The sequence below is a fragment of the Polypterus senegalus genome, chromosome 14 (assembly GCF_016835505.1).
Source record: "Polypterus senegalus isolate Bchr_013 chromosome 14, ASM1683550v1, whole genome shotgun sequence".
Lineage (NCBI taxonomy): Eukaryota > Metazoa > Chordata > Cladistia > Polypteriformes > Polypteridae > Polypterus > Polypterus senegalus.
Genome location: NC_053167.1, coordinates 127,867,580 through 127,891,436, shown reverse-complemented (window position 1 = coordinate 127,891,436; position 23,857 = coordinate 127,867,580).

Genomic DNA, 23,857 nt, shown 5'->3' with positions numbered 1-23,857 from the left:
CAGTTTCACCACTGGCATTATGCCGACACCATCTTTTTGACCTTGAATGTTAAAATTTACAATAAAATAGAACCAGATCCCCTAAAAAATATAAAATGTAAACAACATAATAGCATAAAACTTTGAACAACAATTAATTGAATAGAATCCGATTGTAAGTCAACATCCTTAGCTTTATTCTTCCTTTGGAAGCGACTTTCTACAGGATCAAAGCCTCTTTCTTTAGCTCCAAATACAGCCCAAGATGGGGTCTCGGCTGTATAGTCTTCAGCAGTGAAGGTTTTTAATCCATTGCTCTTCTCAAACTCCTTCATTAACTCATGGAACCTTTCATGATTTATCCATGTCCTCCACTTCCCTTCAACTTCAAACTTTCTGTGAGCAATCAGGAGACAATTTGAGTGTTCATGTTCAGATGCAATTTCATAGTCTGGCAACAGGTCTGCAAGTTGCCGAACGAAGTAGAGAACTGACGCCTTTATCCCAGGGGACACGCCACGTTTGGCTACCTCTCTTTTGTTATTCCAGTTGGAGCTCAGAGAGGTGAAGTGACTTGCTGATGGTCACTTAGTGTCAGTGGTGGGACTCAGGATTTGAAGGCCAAAAGCTCAACCACTACGTCTAAACTGTGGAATGGTCTTCCTGCTTCCATAAGAGATGCCCCCTCAGTCTCAGCCTTTAAATCCCGGCTGAAGACTCACTATTTCAGTTTATCACACCCTGACTAGAGCTGCTGATTAACTGTACAGACTGCATCTCTGTTGTTAGTCATTAGCACTATAACATAAGTAACATGATTATTATATTTGAATACTAACCCTCACCTATTCTGTTTCTTTTCTCGGTACCAAAATGTGGCCATTGGTGCCACATCCCACCTGCCAAGTTGTTTGCCTGCCTACGGTAAAGTCATCCCTGATGGAGGATCACAGGAATCATGGGAAAGAGGGGTCCTTTCATCGGAACAACGTTTCAGCCGTGGCATGGCCAAATGGGGAGGCAGCTAGATGGATGAGGTCTCCAGGACTCTAAAAATATCCAAACCTAATTATGTCATATCATCTACTGTTAAACCGTACTTCTAAAATTTGTATTATTATGCTGTATTAAGGAATTGTTCTGTTCTGTATATTGTATTGTATTGACCCCCTACTTTTGACACCCACTGCACGCCCAACCTACCTGGAAAAGGTCTCTCTTTGAACTGCCTTTCCCGAGGTTTCTTCCATTTTTCCCTACAAGGTCTTTATTGGGAGTTTTTCCTTGTCTTCTCAGAGAGTCAAGGCTGGGGGGCTGTCAAAAGGCAGGGCCTGTTAAAGCCCATTGCGGCACTTCCTGTGTGATTTTGGGCTATACAAAAATAAACTGTATTGTATTGTATTGTATTGTACGTCACACTAAGATCTATTAACATTGTGATGGAGACGTAGTGAGGTGACAGCAGCATTTTATATACAGTGACATCGCTAAGGTCCTTCAGCACTCCTGTACCTTTCATGCGTTTTCTGCCTGTGGCAATTTATTTGATTTTATCCTTTGTTATTGTCAGTCCAAAGCCTTAACCAGTACACCACACCGTGTGCCAACCATCGTCTTATATAATACGCTACCATGGCTGTCCATTTGTCTGACCAGGATTTTAAATCACCTGTCGCTCGCAAACCGTTTGACTTATTGACCTGAAATTTGGTACACATATACTACGTGACGTCTACTGTCCACTTTTGGGGTGATGATTGACTTCGAAAGGTTATTCCTCCTTTTATTTTTATTTTATTTTATTATAGAATCAACTCTTGGGAACAGGGTGGCTGTGAGGCGCATTCATACGGGCGCCGTTCTCATCCCTACCACCTTCGCCGTCACTTCCCATACCTCTTCATATCTTAAATCATTCTTGAGGCAGATTGAAGACTTAAGTGCCAGCTCAAGTGTAAAATTAAGGAAAACGTGCCAAGTAATTGCAACAAATCAGTTTTAATGCGAAAAGATGCCAACGAAAGAAGAGAAGAAGCGGACCACTAGGGTAGAGAAGAGAAGAGCTGTTAGGAAGCAGCAAGCGCATCAACCTCTGAGCACATGAATTATAAACGTAGAGATAAAGAGGAAGAAAACTAGGAATGGTCAAGTCAAGTGGATTCAGTGCACGTTATCGTGCAGTCCGCTGTTACTGGTATTTTACATTTGCCGATGATCCTGTGGTTACAAAGCGAGGGTAGCAGTATGGCTTTCCTAGTCAAACCCTTCATGGTGCAGCAACCTGACTTGGGGTCACACCGGCGGACACCTCCACAGCTCACGTGCCACCAGGTGACCGTTTGAGGAACATCACAGAAGCATGGAACACATGCAGACTGCGTGTCCTGGAATGGTATTTAAACCTGGGATCGGGAGATGCATAAAGCCATGTGAAAAAGTAAGTGCACCCCATGACTTTTTTTTTTAAAACCATATGTGGAAATTTCAAAATTTGATTTTCATTTTAAACAGTACAGCTAGATGAAGATAATGTGAGTCAGTCGTTTTCTAACCTAACCATTTGTAGTCCTAACAGGGTGATGTCTAAAGGTAATGTCATTTAAAAAAAAAAGATGACAATTTAAAATTGCAAAAATGTATTCATCCAAAAATGCACAATCATGCCATTTTCGTAAGTCAGTCCACCCTTGGCTCTGACAGATAGTATTGTATGGAAGATTATCTGGGCCAAAACCAACTGTAATTCAATGTGTTAACTACACTTACCGGCCACTTTATTAGGTACACCCTGCTAGTCCCCGGTTGGACCCCCTTTTGCTGTAATTCTTGGTGTCACAGATTCAACAAAGTGCTGGAAACATTCTTCAGAGATGTTGCTCCATATTGACATGATAGCATCACACAGTTGGTGCAGATTTGCTGGCTGCACGTCCATGAGGTGAATCTCCCGTTCCAGCACATCCCAAAGCTGCTGTGCTGGATTGACATCTGGTGACTGTGGAGGCCATTTAAGCCCAGTGAGTTTATTGTTATGTTCAAGAAAACAGTTTGAGATGATCTGAGCTTGGTCACATGGCAAGTCACCCTGCTGGAAGGAGCCATCAGACGATGAGGACACTGCGGTCATAAGGGTTTGTTTCCTGCCTTGTGCCCTGTGTTGGCTGGGATTGGCTCCAGCAGACCCCCGTGACCCTGTAGTTAGGATATAGCGGGTTGGATAATGGATGGATGGATATACAGTCATATGAAAAAAGTTTGGGAACCCCTCTTAATCTTTGGATTTTTGCTTATCATTGGCTGAGCTTTCAAAGTAGCAACTTCCTTTTAATATACGACATGCCTTATGGACACAGTAGGATTTCAGCAGTGACATCAAGTTTATTGGATTAACAAAAAATATGCAATATGCATCATAACAAAATTAGACAGGTGGGCACCCAAACAGAGATATGACATCAATACTTAGTTGAGCCTCCATTTGTAAATATAACAGACGCCTCTAGATGCCTCCTATAGCCTTTGATGAGTGTCTGCATTTTGATGGAGGTCTTTCTGACCATTCTTCATACAAAATCTCTCCAGTTCAGTTCAATGTGATGGATAGCCTGCTTCAAATCACCCCACAGATTTTCGATGATATTCAAGTCAGTGGACTGTGACAGCCATTCCAGAACATTGTACTTCTCCCTCTGCATGAATGCCTTTGTTGATTTCGAACTGCGTTTTAGCTCATTGTCTTGTTGGAATATCCAACCCCTGTGTAACTTCAACTTTGTGACTGATCCTTGAACATTATCCTGAAGAATTTGTTGATATTGGGTTGAATTCATCCGACCCTCGACTTTAACAAGGGCTCCAGTCCCTGAACTAGCCACACAGCCCCACAGCATGATGGAACCTCCACCAAATTTGACAGCAGGTAGCAGGTGTTTTTCTTGGAATGCGGTGTTCTTCTTCTGCCATGCAAAGTGCTTTTTGTTCTGACCAAATAACTCAATTTTTGTCTCATCAGTCCAAAGCACTTTGTTCCAAAATTAATCTGACTTGTCTAAATGAGCATTGGCATACAACAAGCGACTCTGTTTGTGACGTGAGTGCAGAAAGGGCTTCTTTCTCATCACCCTGCCATACAGATGTTTTTTGTGCAGATTGTGCTGAATTGTAGAACGATGTACAGATACACCATCTGCAGTGAGATGTTCTTGCAGGTCTTTAGAGGTGATCTGTGGGTTGTCTGTAACCATTCTCACAATCCTGCTCATATGCCGCTCCTGTATTTTTCTTGGCCTGCCAGACCTGCTGGGTTTAACAGCAACTGTGCCTGTGGCCTTCCATTTCCTGATTCCATTCTTTACAGTTGAAACTGACAGTTCAGACCTCTGAGAGCTTTTTGTAGCCTTCCCCTAAACCATCATACTGAACAATCTTTGGAGAGTTGCTTTGAGGATCTCATGCTGTCTGTCGCTCTTCAGAGGAGAGTCAAAGGGAAGCACAACTTGTAATTGACCACCTTAAATACCTTCTACCACTCATGATTGGACACACCTGTCTATGAAGGCTTGACGAGCTCATCCAACCAATTTGGTGTTGCAAGTAATCAGCATTGAGCAGTGACAGGCATTCAAATCAGCACAAGGGGACCCACATTTTTGCACAGCCAGTTTTTCACATTTGATTTCATTTTATACAACTAAATACTGCTTCACTAAAAATCTTTGTTTGGAAAACACCACAGTGCTCAGATGTTCCTAGGAAATGAAAGACATGCCACTGGTATCTTTATTGTTGAATGGAGAGTCAATTATTATGCAGGCTGAGAGGGGTTCCCAAACTTTTTCATATGACTGTAAATGACTGATAGCTTTTCATTATGGCATACAATTTTTTCACGACAGTAATACAGAAGTGTTTCTCTTTCAATTTGTGTCCACAAATCGCCTGTGATAACTAAAAGTACTAGTAGTTTATTTGTACAGCGCCCTTCACAGACAAAAGGTCACAGAGCACTGAACAGCAAATACAATAGAAATATAACAATTAAAACAAAACATAAACAAAACCAATAAAAACAATAAATAAACAAACTGGAACTGTTCAGCACTGATTCAAAGCTTGCTTAAAAAGAAATGTTTTAGTTGTTTTTTAAAAGAATCAACAGACTCGACTCCACGCAGACCACAGGGCAGGCTCTTCCATAGTCTTGGTGCCACGGACTGAAAGGCGTTTTTAGCCGAGACAACGAGAGGGCCCTGTTGCCCAGATCTGAGAGTCCGACAAGCCTGTATGGCGTTGGAGCAGGCTGGTTAGGTACTCAGGGGCCTGTCCATGCAAAGCTCTGAAGGTAAGTACTAAAACTTTAAAATGAATTCTAGAAAACACTGGGAGCCAGTGCAGTGTGTGCAGAATGGGGGTGATGTGATCACTCCGGCTAGCTGGCGCGAGTGAGGAGCCTCAACTAACTGAAGGTGTGAGAGAGACGACTTGCTCGAACCCGTATAGAGAGCGTTACAGTAACCAAGCATGAATGAACAAGCATCTCCAATTCTGATTTTGAAACGGCATTTCTTAGTTTTGAGAGATTTCTTAAATGAAAGAAACACGAGCGGCAGACTGACCTTACATATTCATCAAGCGTCAGGGACTGGTCAGAAATAACCCCGAGGTTACGTAAACTTGACTTAATAACAGGAGAGACAGAAGATAATTTTAAACTGATCTCAGAATGAAGAACAGGAGGAACAACAATTAGCACCTCAGTCTTTCCTGAATTCAACTGCAGGTAATTACTACTCAGCCAGTCGTTAACCTGAGACAGACAATCAACCAAAGTGACCAAAGTATTCATTTGTTTAGGCTTAAATGAAAAATAAAGCTGTATATCATCTGCATATAGATGATACGAGATGTCCTTAAAAGAGTTAAGAACCTGTGATAGAGGAAGAATATATAAAGAGAAAAGTCCAGGTCCAAGAACCGAGCCCAGTGGCACTCCACATGTCAAAGGAGCAGAGTCGGATGAAAAGCCAGCCACACCGACTGAGAAACTCCTAATCGACAAATAAGAGGAGAAGCCGTCCGAAGCCGAGCCAGAGACACCTACCAGCTCTAATCTATTAATTGAGGGCCGATGGTCCACCGTATCAAAAGCAAACAAACGCATTGTATTTCATTTAGTGGCTGCTCCTCACGTGTTTCGGTTCGATTCAAGACCACGTGTAACTCTTGCTTAAACTAGATGGAATCACATGACCAATCAGTGTTGAAACAGTTGGGGTCAGAGGTGGTCCATCACAAGTGTGATCATCCAGTGCTAAAGAGTTGATAAGGCGGGCGATCTGCCATCTCATTAAACAGGTTGTGATGTAAATGATGATTTCGTTGTCTACCATATCCATGGCCTTATCTTATTATATCATTATATTATTATATTATTATTGATATATCCAATATAAAATAATATATATTATATTATATAATATATATAATATAATATATATATTATATTATATTATAATAATATAATATAATATAATATTATATTATTATCTTATTATATCCAGGGGGGGCTGACAGTGCTCTAGCCACAGGGGCCCGGAGCAGGATGAGTAGATATTATGCACAAACACAACGTATGAACAGAAAGCAAGAATTGATCCTACAGCGTTGAATGTCAACTTCAGCATAAAATATTTTGAAAACTAAAAACAATATCAAAAAAAGTTTCAGATAAAAACTTTCTACATACATTTTCTACAACTTTTTCGCTTTGACATTTTACGAATCCAAATAAAATGTAGACCTTTTAAATGTTTGAAGCGTCGTACGAGATGCAGATCACATGGCACGGCAGCAGCAGCAGCTGATCGAGCAAAGAGGAGGTAAAAAATATATTTGTTTCCCATTGTATCACCATTTAGAGTGGGTTTCAGAGGGGCGACTGAGTCTCTTTGGGGTACGTTCAGCCCCCCTCTTCACAACGCGAGTGGCAGAGATGCAAAGTGGTTGGCGAGCGAAGTGAGCAGGGGGCAAACCCCCTAGTACAGTAATAAAACAGTAATAATAGAGGTAAATGATATATATTACTCTTAGGAATACAACAAAATCAGTCCACTGAGGCTCACGTGATCGTTCTTGTCTTGGTCATGTCAGTGTCCCGTTTAGTCGTCCACTGAGAGTGAGTGCGGCACTGCCAGGCGTAAGACAATCCTCAAAATCTAAAATAAAATGTTATGGTTTATTATTGTTTATATTTTGAACTAGCTGTCCCCCGTGGCTCGGCCCGCATAGTAGTGAAACAGGACAAACTTTAAAAATCAATAAACAAACTGGTATCGCTAGCTAAGTGGAGGCGAGGTCCACTCCAAAACGTGGCCAGAGGAAGACTGATTTGAATGGAAACTGGCATACAGAGATTATATACAGTCAATTAAGCTTAATTGGGCCCAAATCTCAAGGAACGAAAACCAAACTAATAAACTAATACATCATTTAAATGCTTAATGGGACAACATCCCACTTAATTGGGACAGTAGCAGACGCGTGCTGCCAGTCGGTCATCTATTGTTGCCCCATCAAAGAAGCACAAGTAAGTTTGGCTAGTACAATCTTGTAGCGCTGCCACATGAATATAATATGTTTTCAGCTGTCGATCGGGTGTTGTAGGGAAGAAGCTTACATCTGGAGATTGACAGCGGTGCCCCAGAGGTGGAACTTCCGGTTTTAATGTTTTCTTTCGGGAGTCATTTGCATAAAGCGCACCGTTTTAAAGAGGAGAAAAAGAAAAAAAAGGAGAATCGGAGACAAAAAAAAGCAGATCAGTTGCTCCACTGGCCATACAAGACGTCTAGGAGCTCCTACAGTTCTGTCAGAAGGTGGAAGGTATTCTTTTGATCGGGGAATCAAATGTTCTGCTAATTCCTACGGACTCGAGGTGAGCTATTTCAAAGGACTTATATTGTATCATGGCGCAAGACTGACTGTATGTCTTTTATGATGAAGAGGTGATTGTGCTAGTAGACTCCTCGTTTGGCCTGCCAGTGTAGAAGAAAAATTTTTTATTAGCATAAGAGAATAGCAAATTAGCATATAAAGTCATAAAAAGTAATTAAAAGCTTCTAAAACATTAGATTAAGCATAAATTAGAATATTGAAGCAAATACGATAGGTCTAGCAAATAGTTAACTAAAAATCAGTTATATTGCATTATTTTATAGGCTTACATTAAAATTTCCAAAGTAAAGAAAAGAACAGCTAATTGACACAAACAGACCAGTTTTGGACAGGATAAGAATTTGAGAACACCTGTGATTCAAGGCTAGGAAGAGATAACATAGAGAAGAGGCCTCTGGAACCAGCTGGGTTGCTGAATCAGCAGAAAGGCTTTTACTATAAGTAGGGTCACACTGACCTAATGCATGAAGAGAAAATCTTAGTAAATGCAGGCATTAGCAAAAATATTATAAGAATATATTAGCAATTAACTTTAGTGTAGAAATTAAGACAAATCAAGCAATGATGAAATGAAAGCACATGCTATACTTCTTTTTAATTAAAGCTTAAGCTTCAGGTCACTATTGTAAAAAGTTTGGAAGGCTTAAGAGAGGAAACGATGAGAGGAAAACCCATATATGGAATTGGAGCCTTGGCCAGTTAGAGAAAATGGGAACAGAATAGAAAGATAACACATTCCATAAGGGGGCCAGTAATAGGAAAGTAAGGAGATAATAAGGGTTCCCATGGAAACTCAAGGTCTGGTCAGACAGGAGTAAAAAAAGGGAGTCAGAGAAGAGGTTGGGAGGAAACCATCCACCCAGTCTTTGACCAATCAGAACAAGCCAAACAGACACCAAGAGGAACAATGGACAGTAAACCAGGTGCAGAATGAGCTAATTGAATGAGCCAAAATGATAAGAAATTGTTATAAAAACTTCAATGGTTGTAATGATCAGGGCTCAATCTCATTCGGCTGAATTGGGTTGAGTCCGTGTTGTTGATTTATTGCAATAAATTCTTAAAACTCTGTCTGTCTATCTCGAGTCCTAATAGCTTTTATTTTTAGGTAAAAAGCCTTCTGATGATGAATTTTTCGCCACGACACCAGCAGTTGCGGGACAGAACAGTGGTCATCTGTGGATCTATTTATCATCTCTGGAAGGGGAACTGGGGGAATTAATATTGTTATTGTGTAAATGTATGTATATATTTAAAATATTGAAAGAAAATTATTTATTGTTTAATTTAATGTGGAATTCACTTAATTGGGGAAGCCGCTTAATTGGGCCAAAACGTCCAAGTCCTAATGTGTCCTAATTAACAGGAATTGACTGTACAGTATACAGCAACAACAACATTTATTTATATAGCACATTTTCATACACACAGTAGCTCAAAGTGCTTTACATAATGAAGAACAGAAAAATAAAAGACACAGTAAGAAAATAAAATAAGTCAACATTAATTAACATAGAATAAGAGTAAGGTCCAATGGCCAGGGGGGACAGAAAAAAAAAAAACTCCAGACGGCTGGAGAAAAAAATAAAATCTGCAGGGATTCCAGACCATGATACCACCCAGTCCCCTCTGGGCAATCTACCTAACATAAATGAAACAGTCCTGTTTGGATTTAGGATTCTCACGGAAGGGCTTGATGATGATGGTCACGTAGACTTCTGCCTTTTAATCCATCCATCATTGTTGGAGCATCATGAAGCTTTGAGTAGGTGGAGCTGGCCACCACAAAGAAACCGGAAAAAGAAACAGAAGAGAGAGTAGGGGTCAGTACGGATTTTAGAGCCACCATGAATAGTTGTTATGATGAATTGAACATACAGAGTATCAGGATTAAGTTAAAGTGAAGTTATATTATAAGTAATGAGTTTTCAGCAGGGGTGGCACGGTGGCGCAGTGGTAGCGCTGCTGCCTCGCAGTTAGGAGACCCGGGTTCGCTTCCCAGGTCCTCCCTGTGTGGAGTTTGCATGTTCTCCCCGTGTCTGCGTAGGTTTCCTCCCACAGTCCAAAGACATGCAGGTTAGGTGGATTGGTGATTCTAAATTGGCCCTAGTGTGTGCTTGGTGTGTGGATGTGTTTGTGTGTGTCCTGCGGTGGGTTGGCACCCTGCCCGGGATTGTTTCCTGCCTTGTGCCCTGTGTTGGCTGGGATTGGCTCCAGCAGACCCCCGTGACCCTGTGTTTGGATTCAGCGGGTTAGGAAATGGTGGTGGTGGTGGTGGAGTTTTCAGCAGTGTTTTAAAGTGCTCCACTGTATCAGCCTGGCGAATTCCTGTTGGCAGGATATTCCAGATTTTAGGTGCATAACAGCAGAAGGCCGCCTCACCACTTCTTTTAAGTTTTGTTCTTGGAATTCTAAGGAGACACTAATTTGAGGATCTGCGGTTACGATTTGGAATATAACGTGTCAGACATTCCGATATATAAGATGGAGCGAGATTATTTAAGGCTTTATAAACCATAAGCAGTATTTTAAAGTCAATCCTGAATGACACAGTCAACCAGTGTAGTGACATCAAAACTGGAGAAATGTGCTCGGATTTTCTTTTCCTAGTTAAGAGTCTAGCAGCTGCATTCTGCACTTGTTGCAAGTGATTTATATCTTTTTTGGGTAGTCCTGAGAGGAGTGCGTTACAGTAATCTAGTCGACTGAAAACAAACGCGTGAACTAATTTCTCAGCATCTTTCAATGATATAAGAGGTCTAACTTTTGCTATGTTTCTTAGGTGAAAAAATGCTGTCCTAGTGATCTGATTAATATGTGATTTAAAATTCAGATTACAGTCAACAATTACCCCTAAGCTTTTTACATCCGTCTTGACTTTTAATTCTAATGTATCCAGTTTATTTCTAATAGCCTCATTGTATCCATTATTGCCAATATATATGGGGGCACCAAAATATTTTAGACCTCTAAAGGTCTTAATCTGTCCCTGAGTACAATGCACGAGGAGCAGCGGCTAAGCAGTATGCTTTGCTTTTAGTTATGAGACACAATCTGTAGACTTGTGTCAACATGAAAAATGCTTTTGTAATGCATGTTAAACTAGCATGAAAATTGAATAATTTGGTTGGTCATGTTTTCAGTAATGACACGATCAAACCAGGCCAAAATGAGATGCACTCCATGGATATGCTTTGCATTGCATGAACACGCTGGACTGCATTTCATTTTGCCACAAAAAATTGTCCATAGGATTGCCCCCTCAAGTCGGCGTTTCCTATAACCGTCTTAGCAGTCTCTGACATCAACTCGGACAAAGTTTTCCCACTTCCTCCATGTAGAATGGAAGAGATAATCTGACAAAGGCAGTGTGGTGATACAGTTAAGGCTTTCGACGTCAAACCCTGAAGTTGTGGGTTCCAATCCCACTACTGCCACCAGGGGCTTCATGTGTACCGCCGTGTATAAAACTCACACCATAACATGGCGTAAGCACAAAAGCGGGAATGTGTGTACGCACAGAAAAATCCAGATGCAGGAATATGTGCGTACACAAACTTCCGTGTTCTTCCAATACATAAATCCCGATCAGCGTGAAAAGTAACACACGTGCATGCGCCTGCTGTCCCGCCTCAACTCCTCCTAGAATTACACCTCTTTGAATATGTAAATCAATATTAATAGCCCTTAAGCTCAGCGTTCTGTGAAAAGACAATGGCAAAACCACGAGGAAAAATAGAACAATTTCAGCGAATACCAAGTGGAGACAAAGAAAAACGTACTATTTGTTGGTTTAAACAGTGGTATAAACAAGAAAAGGAGGCTGATCGACTGACATAGCGTGTCAGAGAAACTCGAAAGCTCACGTTCACAAAGTCGCACAGTGCCCAAAATAAAAAAGAAGTCACATATCAAAGTCGCCGTGAAAAGGCGAGTCGTAGCCACCGTCTGAGTGTCATATGAAAGCTTATTAGGCTACAGGGAAAAAAAAGGCACACAGTGGGGAAAAAGCAGGAAATGTCAATTTTAATCACGAAATTTCCACTTTAATCACGTAGTTTATTTGGTCATTAAAGTAAAACATCATAAACGTTATCTTAAAATCATTTAATTTACTAGTTTCTCAAATTACATCGTAATTAAAATAGCACATTAAATGCTTTGTTTTGTATTTGATCTTCTATGTGCTCTATGTGTGTGAATCACTACGTGCTTTCTCTTCCTCCAACTGGACACAGAATCCATTACATTCGTGATATTACTGCTCTCTGAATAACTAAAATACTGAGATGTATACGTGATATCATTTTTATGATGATAGGAGTTAAAGCACGTTATTAAACATGAGTTTCACGGCGCAGTGATTGTGTATGACCTCAGATGAAATACTTTATTGCAGCAGTACCGTCTCTTTCAAACGTACTAACCTCCAATTCCTGTCCTTCCTTTTCTTTCTCCAAGTAACCGATCGCCACACAATCAGCTCTGTAATAGACGTTAAGCCATCTGTACGCTTATAACGCCGATTCTTCAAAACATGGAACATTGAAATATCTTCGTAGTACGTGTTGTGGAACTGGCCCCAGACACAGACAGACGGGCATCGTTGTTTACCCAACACACGTTTATTTACAAGGAAAATATTTACAATTGTTTTAGTGCACGTCCCAGTGCCTCCAGCACCGATCCCCCAAAGTCCAGGCCTCACAGTCACCAAATGCCTTCCTTCTGGCCGCCTCCACTCCTCTCTCCGAGCTCCGTCCTCTTCCACCCGACTCTTGCTGATGAATGAAGGGAGGCGGCCCCTTAAATACCAGCCCGGATGGGCTCCAGCTGCTTCCCGGTAATCTTCTGCGGACACACCCCCATGTGGCGGAAGTGCCGGCTGCGCACCCGGAAGCCCTCCGGGTGTTCCCAGTCTTCTTCTCCCCAGCACTTCCGGGTGCTGAGGTCCAGGGTTCTTCAGGCACTGGGGAGCAGCCTGGCCCCCAAAACAACCAGGATGGTCGCCCCCTTGTGGTCTGGAGGAGGCACAAGCCCTCCTCCGGTCCTCCTGGGCGTCCTGGCTGGGCTCCACCCCCACAGTGTTTAATTATTCTGTCCTTCATGCCAATCCCAGTGAAGCATACAGTGCGAGGCATACAGGAACAATCCATGAGCGGAGCGCCAGATCCTTGCTAGCGTTGTGACATCGTGTCCTTTAATTATTAACAATACAGATTATTTAAATGAAGTTAGTTTTATCTATATAATATAATCAACATATTTTGCTGCATTTCATCTTAAAAATGATATCGTCATCATATGTAAATACACTCTTTATAAAGTGGCGCAGGTTGTGCGATATTATAACTGTAGTGCAAGTTTACAGTGAGGTGATTGTACTTATAAGTACAAAAAGTTCTACAAAGAGCACTTGATGGACTGATGGAGTGCGTTTAGAGTCCTTGGGATGAAACTGTTTCTGAACCGCGAGGTCCGTACAGGAAAGGCTCTGAAGCGTTTGCCGTGTGAGAGCAGTTCAATAGACAGCATGGCTGAGGCAGCGTGTGCTTGATGCTGTGTACCGATAATTCTCTTTCCAATCACCTGTTGTACAGCTGTGATTCACACTCAGATACAATGATATAAATACTCCGAGTGGTGCAGTGAGAGTAATATGGAAAAAGATGATCCGCTGTGGCAACCCTAATGGGAGCAGCTGAAAGAAGAAGAAGAAGGTGCAGTGAGAGTGTTCTGTCTTTTACTTACTCACCGAAAAGATGGTGGTTCGTGAGGGCTTTTATGCCAAAATAAGGAGCAGCAGACCTTTTAGGTAACAACAAACAACAGCTTTTTATTTTGATTCCACCATCAGCACCCAGCATACCTTGTTCACATAACAAAGTTCCCATCCCACTTTTTCAGACCAATCACAAACAGAACATTTGCATTCTGGGGTTCTGTGTTCAGACACCACAGAGAGTGACAACGTTAAAGCAGTTATGGTATTTAGAATAGTTTGGCCATTCTGTGGACCATTATATTGTTACTGGTTAATTACAATCACATGCATTAAACTAATAAACAATATGCGTTTAATTTCACTGTATTTATAAAGCCGCGTCTATAATGTGGATCTGAAACAGAACTATAAACCACGCGGGAACAATAGTACTGCTTTGATGCTGGGTGCCGCCAGTCTGCAAAACCGAGTGGAGAACTAGCGTACCACAGGGTATGAGGTACCGCGGAAATCTGCATGGCTTTACGCCAAGTTTAGGTTTTATACATCACGATTTGAACCTGGAAACGTTCGCACTGTTTATACATGAGGCCCCAGGTGACGATGAGCCACTAACTTTACCTGACTGTGCTTGAACTGAAAAATCAAACAATCGTATCTCTTAAAAGTTGTAAGTCACCTCAGAGAACAGCGTCAGACAAATAATAAGTAAATACAAACCCCACATGTACATTTTGTAGTCCGTTGTATAATCTAAACGACCATTAATGTCAATTAGACGATCTCATGAAATGATTTTCCGTTTTTAACATGCATGAACATTTTAAGGTTTGATCTTCATGTAAGCAGTATCTAGAGATAAAGGTGATATAATAAGGCAAGCATCACACCACATTTACATTTTGTAGCCCATTGTATAATTTAAAAAATATAAATGTAAAGTTCACATGTGGAAAAAGTAAGAACGCCCCTCCATTTATCACCACCTCAAACAGCTAAAATTAAAATCGCATGCAGATCTTTAGAACGCCATAGCAGAAGATCTTGTCTGACCCTGTCCTCTTATTTAAACCTGAGACATTTCATTTGGTTTGCTCTTTGTTGTTGAAGCGTGTGTTATCACTATGAAAAGATCCAAACAGCTCTCTGAGGCCTTCAGAAAGAAGGATCTGGACCTCTATGAATCTGGCAAGGGATTTTAAAAGATCTCCAAACAACTGGAACTCAATCAGTCCACTGTCTGGAAGAGTGGAGAAGATTTCAAACAACTGGCCAGGCCAGGCCGCCCCAGCACACCCATCACGAGAGCATAAAGCTTGATGCTGATAGAAGTCTATAAGAACATTAAGATTTCACCCTGTGTCCTACAAGTCTCTCTCCTGCTACTGTTGATTTCAAGGCAAACAAGTCTACCATTAGAAAGAGGCAGGGGTGTTGAACCATGTTAGCCATTATGGATGTAGTGAGAAGGCAAGCAAATTGACTTCTCACTACATTAGAAAAAGGCCAAATAAATTAGATCTGCTTGGGAGGTTTCCCAGGAGGAAATCTTTGCAGGTCACAAAGATATCAGTGAATATTTACCCACAAACACCTAGGCAAAGACCAAGACTTCTGGAACAACATGACAGGACGAGACAGACCAGGCAAAGATTTAGGCATTTGACCACAGTAGCAGAAGCCTTCTGACGAAAATCAAAGACCTCATTTGACCAAAAGAACCTGATAGCAACTGTAAAGTATGGTGGTGGAAATGTTCTGGTTTGGGGCTACTTTGCTGCATCATGGCCTAGGTAGCTCACCATCCCAGAATCCAATGTGAATTCTTCATGTTGCCAAAGAATGCTTGAGAGTAATGTGAGACCACCTGTTAGAAGACTGAACCGCAAACAAGAGTGGTCCTTGTAACATGACATTAACCCTAAACATACCAAAAAATCCACCAAGGAATGGCTGAGAAGAAAGGAATAGCCAAGTCGAAGCCCAGATCTGAATCCCATCGAGAAGCTGTGGGAGGATTTGAAAGGGGCTTTGCATGCAAGACGCCTCAAACACCACACAGCTGAGGAAACTCTGCGTGGAGGAGTGGGGACAACATTCTATCAGTTGATGTCAGAGACTGATAGGCAATTAGAGGAAATGTCCCCAGGCCCTCCGCCAGGGGGGGACAAACGGGACTCTGGTCCGGGGCCCTAATGGACCTTCACGCTTAATTTCTTTTTATGCTGATGTGCGCGTAGATATATATATTCAGACAATTATTCAAATTACATGTAATAGAAAAGTTAAATCATTTAGCTTACAACAATACAAGTGAGTGTTTTAATAGCCGCACGCTCCACGCAAGTAGATATCGTGCTCGTGTCGTGTGAAGTACGCTTGTCAAAGGGGTCCGACAGCGGCACGCATCTCAAAGACAAAGGAGAGCTGACGCCGACGTCCTTGAGCTTGACGTTGAGTAGTATGTTTGTTGTACAGGGAATACGTGGATAATGGATTGACTTCGCGCTGTAATTGAATACTTCCGTTTCACACACACAGGCGCTGTTCTGTCTCAGACAACAGCGATATTGTTGTGCACTATTGTGGATGTTGACGTGTATGGTGTAGCAGAAGTCCGTCTCCGTAGTTTGATAATTCATTTGCTTGGGTGTTTATTGTTGCTTTTAAAGCAGTGACGAGTGTGCGTTGGTTTTGTGTGTATCACTAAAGATTCTGGATCACCCGGATTTTTTGAAAACTTTGAAGTTTGATACAGCAAGTTACCATACTGATTGTACACCATGTAGATAACCCTGACCGTTAGTATATATTAAAATGTTCAGATGTTACTCCTGTTCATTGCATTGGTATAATTGTACCGTTACACGTTAGATAATACATAGGCCTATCTCATTAATGTATTGGTTCAATTCCGCTACGAGCTTCCGTTAGCACTGGCTTTCCTTCTCGCAGTCAAACTTTGATGTGTAGAGAAGGTTTAACTCATCAAGTATAGTATTCATAAATGCAGCATTGTCGCTGTCGGATAAACTACATTTTGATCATTTTGTATACGTATTTGAAGGTCTTGGCATGTGGGGACCCAGGGGAAGGCAGAGGGGCCCGTACATACCCAGTTGTCTGGGGCCCAAATATTTCTGGCGGTGGGCCTGAATGTCCCCCATAAGATAACAATACCTGCTAGAGAAGCCAAGGGGGCACTTATTTTATCACAGATGGAAATGGCACATGTAAAAAAGAAAAAAAAAAAAATCACAGGGTGTACTTACTTTTTCACACGACTGTAAATGGAAGTAGTTTGTCACTGATGGGATGACAGACTGAGAGGTACCACATGTTACTTGCTCTGTGACTAATAATAAGCTCACCTATGAAGGGCACGACAAAGGGCAGCAAGGATCAAAGTCATTTGAGAGGAGGTTTGCTCGAGGCTTTCCTGTTGGTTAAGAACCAAATCCCCCAAAAACAAGACTTGTGCTGAGCCTCGTCCTGTTTTGGCCAATGCAGCGATGGCAGAGCGTTCCTGTTTAGTTCACTGTGACATGAAAACAGAAGCTAGTCACAGTGACAATCTTCAAACGGATATGCTTCGTGGTGCGAGTCCATGATAATACATTTGGCGACAAGGATGAGATTTGCACTGTGGGTGAGTGGAGTGAAGTGGTGACACTGAACAGAAGAGATGGGGGCTGTCAGAGAGAGAGAGACATTAACTGACAACACTGGGAAGTGTTCGGCTCGCAGTGCTTAGTGATGGTCTCTGCATGGCTCACTAAAGGAGTTGCTCCTATTAGCTCACACTGTACAGAGACCACTTCTGAGCCAGATGTTGCAGGTTCACCACTGACCACCTTGCCACAACGTAATTCTTCAAACTAAGATGCTTTGTGCTGCGAGTCCATGATAATACACTTGGTGATGAGGATAGGATTTACAAAGTGGGTGGGTGGAGTGTAGCGGTGACTCTGCACAGAAAACATGGGGCCTGACAAAGCAGGAACTGCTCCACTCGTCGTGTTCAGTGATGGTCACATCGTGGCCGAGTAAAGGAGTTTCTACTGTTAGCTCACACTGTACGGCGACCACTTCTGAGCCCGATGTTGCAGGTTCACCACTCACCAGCAGTTTACAAATCTTCAGACCGAGATGCTCTATGGTGGGAGTCCACAGCAATTCACTGTAGTGGTGACGCTGTACAGAACAAGTGGGGGATGGCAGAGCTGCAGAGAGACATCAATGGCCATCACCAGGAAACACTCTACTTGCGAGGGTCTCTGTTTGGCTGACTAAAAGAGTTTCTCCTGTTAGCTCACACCGTAAAAAGACCACTTCTGAGCTAGATTTTACAGGTTAACGACTGACCACCGGGAATTTACCACTGCGCAAATATTCCAACCGAGATGCTTCGTGTTGTGAGTCCACAATATACATTTGGTGGCGAGGATGGGATTTGTAATGTACTGTAGGTGGGATAGAGTGTAGTGGAGCCGCTGCACAGAGAAAGTAGGGGCTGACACAGAGAGAGAGCACGATCAACTGCAATCACCAAGAAACGCTCTGCTCGCAATATTCAGTGAGGGTCTCCACATGGCTGACTAAAGCAGTTGCTCCTATTAGCTCACACTGTACAGAGACCACTTCTGAGCCAGATGTTGCAGGTTCACCACTGACCACCAGCAGTTTACCACTGCGCAAGTCTTACAACTGGGATGCTTTGTGCTGTGAATCCACGATATACATTTGGTGGCGAGGATGGGATCTGTAATGTAGGTGGGTTAGAGTGTAGTGGAGACGCTGTGCAGGGAAGGAGGGGGCTGAAACAGAAAGAGATCAGTGGACGTCACCAGGAGACACTTTGCTCGATACACTCCATAAACTTATAAAGACCAGTAACGGCACATTGCACGTTACACTTGACTTGAGCATTCATAGTTGCTATGCTGCTTCCTGAGCAGCTCTTCTTTTCTCCACCCTAGCGGCTCGCTTCTTCTCTTCTTTCGTTGGCATCTTTTCGGATTAAAACGGATTAAGTCCGTGTTTGTGTTGCAATTACTTAGTACGTTTTTCTTAATTTTTCACTTAAACTGGCACTTAAGTCTTCAGTCTGCCTCAAGAATGATTTAAGATTTGAAGAGGTAGGGGAAGTGATGGCGAAGGTGGTAGGGATGAGTACGGCGCCCATAAAGATGCGACGCACGACCATCCTGCTGTGCACTGCAGAGAGTTGATTCTATAATCAAATAAAATACAAATAAAAAGAGGAATAACCTTGGAGGCCAATCATGACCCTGAAAGCGGATAGTAGACGCCATGTAGTATATGTGTGCCAAATTTCTGGTCAACAGACAGCCACGGTAGCGTATTATATAAGAAGATTTACTGGAAGCCAAATACCTCCAGTTGTGCCCTCCTTTACTTTATGGGCTCCAATAATTCACTTGGTGTGGAGTGACGTATTTTTCAGTCATTCTGGCATGTCTCCAGTTTTTGTTGTAAAGAGTGACTAATTTAAATCTTTTTTTGTTGCTACTGTAACCTATTTTTGTTTTTAAACCACACATTGCTTTTTATTTTAGTCTTGTCTGATCTTTAATGCGTTCCCTGTGAAAGGCACTATATTAATCTTCGCCATCACTGCATCTTTCCAGCATATATAGTGCCAAGGTGTCATGTGAAGAGCAGCTGCTCCCAATATGGAAAGGGTGAAAATAATCAGCATGGAGTGAATGCCAGCTGCGGGATTGGGAAAAGTGCAAATATTGTACGTGACGCTGGCAAATTTTAATTTTAGCATTTAATACGTCAAGTTTCCTGCAGCTTACCAAGTAACACATGGAAGTTATTTTTACGCTGATGACTCTAAACTTGCCCAGTGTCTGGGCGTTGTATGTGAGTAGGCCCTGTGATGGTCTGCGTTGGTTTCTGCGTTGCACCCGCTGCTGATGGTATAGACTGCAGTTCCTCCAGTCCCTGAATTAGATTAGATTAGATAAGGGTGGCATGACCTCAATTTAGATGTGTAGGCAGTTAACTCTCAACGGGGTTTAAGAGTTTCTTTTAATTAAATACACTTCCACAATCCTAACATTGTAGAGTCTCTTTTTGACTCTGTTTGAAATGCACATTTTTGAAAGCTACATATGACTTGGTGAAGCCTTCCATTGCAAAGCTCTGCTACCCACAATGAGTGATGCAGCATACAAGATGCCGAACGGTTCCCATTATGGAGTTTGTCAAGAAACTCTCAGTCTGTCTCAGAGTTGCTCAGTACACTTGCCATTTAGTTTCAGGACAGTTTAGTGCTCATCTTCAGCTCGGCATGAAGCTCTCAGTATGAAGTCACTCAAGATATCCGCCCTCTAGTGGTAGAACAGTGTAGTGCTTATCTTCAACTTATTATGAAGCTCTCACAGTGTCCCCATGGTCACTCAATATGTCCACCCTCTAGTGGTAGGACAGTGTAGTGCTCATCTACACCTTGACATGAAGCTCTCAATATTAAATCATTCAATATGTCCAATCTCCAGTGGTGGTGCAGTGTAGTGTTCATCTTCATCTCAGTGTGAAGCTCACAGAATGAATTTACTCAATATGTCCGCTCTCTGAAAGTGGTAGGAAAGTGTAGCGCTCATCTCCACCTTGACGTGAAGCTCTCAATATTAAATCATTGAATATGTCTCTAGTGGTAGAGGAGTGTAGCGCTCATCTCCACCATGACGTGAAGCTCTCAATATTGAGTCATTGAATATGTCTCTAGTGGTAGAGGAGTGTAGCGCTCATGTCCATCTTGACGTGAAGCTTTCAATATTAAATCATTACATATGTCCGCTCTCTAGTGGTAGAGGAGTGTAGCGCTCATCTCCACCTTGACGTGAAGCTCTCAATATTAAATCATTGAATATGTCTACTCTCTAGTGGTAGGACACTGTAGTGCTCATGTCCACATTGACGTGAAGCTCTCAATATTGAGTCATTCAGTATGTCCAATCTCCTGTGGTAGTGCAGTGTAGTGTTCATCTTCATCTCAGTGTGAAGCTCACAGAATGAATTTACTCAATATGTCCGCTCTCTAGTGGTAGGACAGCGTAGTGCTCATCATCACCTTGACGTGAAGCTCTCAATATTGAGTCATTCAATACGTCCTCTCTCTAGTGGTAGGACAGCGTAGTGCTCATCTGCACCTTGACATGAAGCTCTCCTTATAGAGTCATTCAATATGTCCAATCTCCAGTTGTAGTGCAGTGCAGTGTTCATCTTCAGCTTAGCGTGAAGCTCACAGAATGAATTTACCTAATATGTCCGCTCTCTAGTGGTAGGACAGCGTAGTGCTCATCATCACCTTGACGTGAAGCTCTCAATATTGAGTCATTCAATATGTCCGCTCTCTAGTGGTAGGACAGTGTAGTGCTCATCTCCACCTTGATGTGAAGCTCTCCATATAGAGTCATTCAATATGTCCAATCTCCAGTTGTAGGACAGTGTAGTGTTCATCTTCAGCTTAGCGTGAAGCTCACAGAATGAATTTACTTAATATGTCCGCTCTCTAGTGGTAGGACAGCGTAGTGCTCATCATCACCTTGACGTGAAGCTCTCAATATTGAGTCATTCAATATGTCCGCTTTCTAGTTATAGGCCAGTGTAGCGATCATCTTCAGCTTGATTTGAAGTCTCAGAGTGACCCAGGTCATGCAATACATCTGGCCTCTAGTGGCAGGACAAGGTAGTGCTTCTCTTCAGCTTGGAGTGTAGCATTCAATATGTCTGCCCTCTAGTGGTAGAGCAGTGAAGTGCTGATCTTCAACTTGTCATGAAGCTCTCCGTTTGAGTGTTGCCCTTAATTCACTCAATATGTCTGCCCACTAGTGGTAGGTTAGCATAGTGCTCATCTTCTCTTTGGTGCAAAGTTTTCTGTGTGGCTGTGGGTCACTCAATATGTGCACTTTCAAATGGTAAGGACAGTGCAGTTGTTGTGAACAGCTGCATGTGAACCTCAGTGTGGTTCCATGGTCACTCATCATTCCTGACCTTTAGTTGAAGGACAGTGTAGTTCTCGACTACAGGTGGGCTGAAACTCTCAGTTTGCCCACCCAAGTCCCTCAGCACACCTAACCTCCAACCGTAGGACAGTGTAGTGCTTCCATACAGTGCTATGAAAGGATGCCTCCCATAGGCCCTATTTGTTTCTGAATTTTCACTTTGTCATCAAAGGCTGATGGCTTTCCTCTCCACTGTGATAAGTTCATCCCAACTATCTACACCAAGTATTGCTAGGGTGCCGCTGGTAGCCAACGAGTTTAAATCCACACACCTACATTTCGTATGTTGGCCCCGTGATGTCCAGCCTTAAAGACATGAATGAATGGATTTTAAATTGCAGTTGTATAAAGTGGACATCACTGGCTTATGGTTTTCCTCACCTTTGTGGTAAGGTCACCAAGATTGTCTAGGCCAGCAGTTCCCAAACTGTGTGCTGCAAAATATTCCAATATTAGACAGCTTTTACAACCATAACAAATCCAAAAATAATTCCAAATATATAAAAATAATAAAACCACCGTTACAATAACAACATCCAGCCCTTTTTCTAAGTTAAATATTCCTCCGGCGCTATGATCGGTTTACTCATAATAAATGATGCGCCACTGACGAGACCGAATACTATCGTTTTGAGAACAGACCCGAATGAACGCATCCTGACGTCAGGCAACAATCGTAGATGCGCATGGATATGAATTGACTTCTGCAGAAGAAGAAAATCTTATTGAACCGTCTTGTGACAATACGCTCAAGGTAACAGTTGACGTCCTGACCGCTGCTAAGTAGTAAAGCTCAGCCAATCTTAATTCCTTTTGCGACATCATATTTATGCAAACAACATGGAGCAGGAAAGTGTGATTGTGAGATTTGAAAAGATATGTAGCGAACAACAGGCTCATCCGTTTTACTAATCATTCCCATCAATTCATTGTTTGTGATTTTCGTGATGTTTGTTGTTACATTTTTTTCAAATTAAAGATTATTGCTGGTTCTTAACAAGCGTAAAAAGAAAATAAATTACTTTGACTTGAATAAATTACAATGCTTGAAAACATCAACAAATATTTAATTTGAAACAGTCAGTCATCATAGTTAACTAATTCGGAAAACTGGCCTTTTTTCAAGCATATGGTGTACCTCAGAGAAGAGCTGATTAAAAATTATTCTAAACATTTGTTACAATTCGTGTTTACTTTCCATCCATCCATTTTCCAACCCGTTGAATCCGAACACAGGGTCACGGGGGTCTGCTGGAGTCAATCCCAGCCAACACAGGGCGCAAGGCAGGAACCAGTCCCGGGCAGGGCGCCAGCCCACCTCAGGGCACACACACACCCACACCAAGCACACACTTGGGACAATTTAGAATCGCCAATCCACCTAACCTGCATGTCTTCGGACTGTGGGAGGAAAACAATGCAGACACGGGGAGAACAGGCAAACTCCATGCAGGGAGGACCTGGGAAGCGAACCCGGGTCTCCTAACTGTGAGGGCGTGTTTACTTTTTTTATAGTTAATTGCGATAAGCCACCAACTGTGCACTGCAATTGTCAGATAGGTATTATAGAACTGTAAACTATACTATGGTTTAACATGGGGCGCCATGGAAAAATCTTGAAACATTAAGTGCGTCGTGAACAGAAAAAGTTTGGGAACCGCTGATCTAGACCAAAGAGCTCTAGGGTGTCCCTGACTTTAACAGGACTTGTCTTTGAGGTCTATTCATCTCCATTTCTTCTGTGCTCACTTTGCACCAATGTTGAGAAGATCAGGCCATGCAACCCAACCGACTCACCAGTCCTACTCATGTAGATTCCCCAAAATAACATCAAGTTGAGATTTAAAGTCCCACACTCTTCCACACTAATTGACAATTTCTTCCATCTGTCTGTAGTCTTTTGTATACAGTATATTCTAACATAAGCTGTCCTCTCAATGGATAATTTTGGTCCTGAGATGCCCAGGCTCAAAGACTTATGGGAATGAATTTTGAAATCCAATTATATCAGGTGGACATCAATGGCTCATGGTTTTCCTCTCCATTGGTCAAGGCCACCAAGATTATCAAGACCAATGGGATCTAAGGTATCCCTTGTGGTCACTGAATTTAATGGGACTTGTCGTTGACTTCTACACATCTCCATTTCTTCTGTGCTCACTTT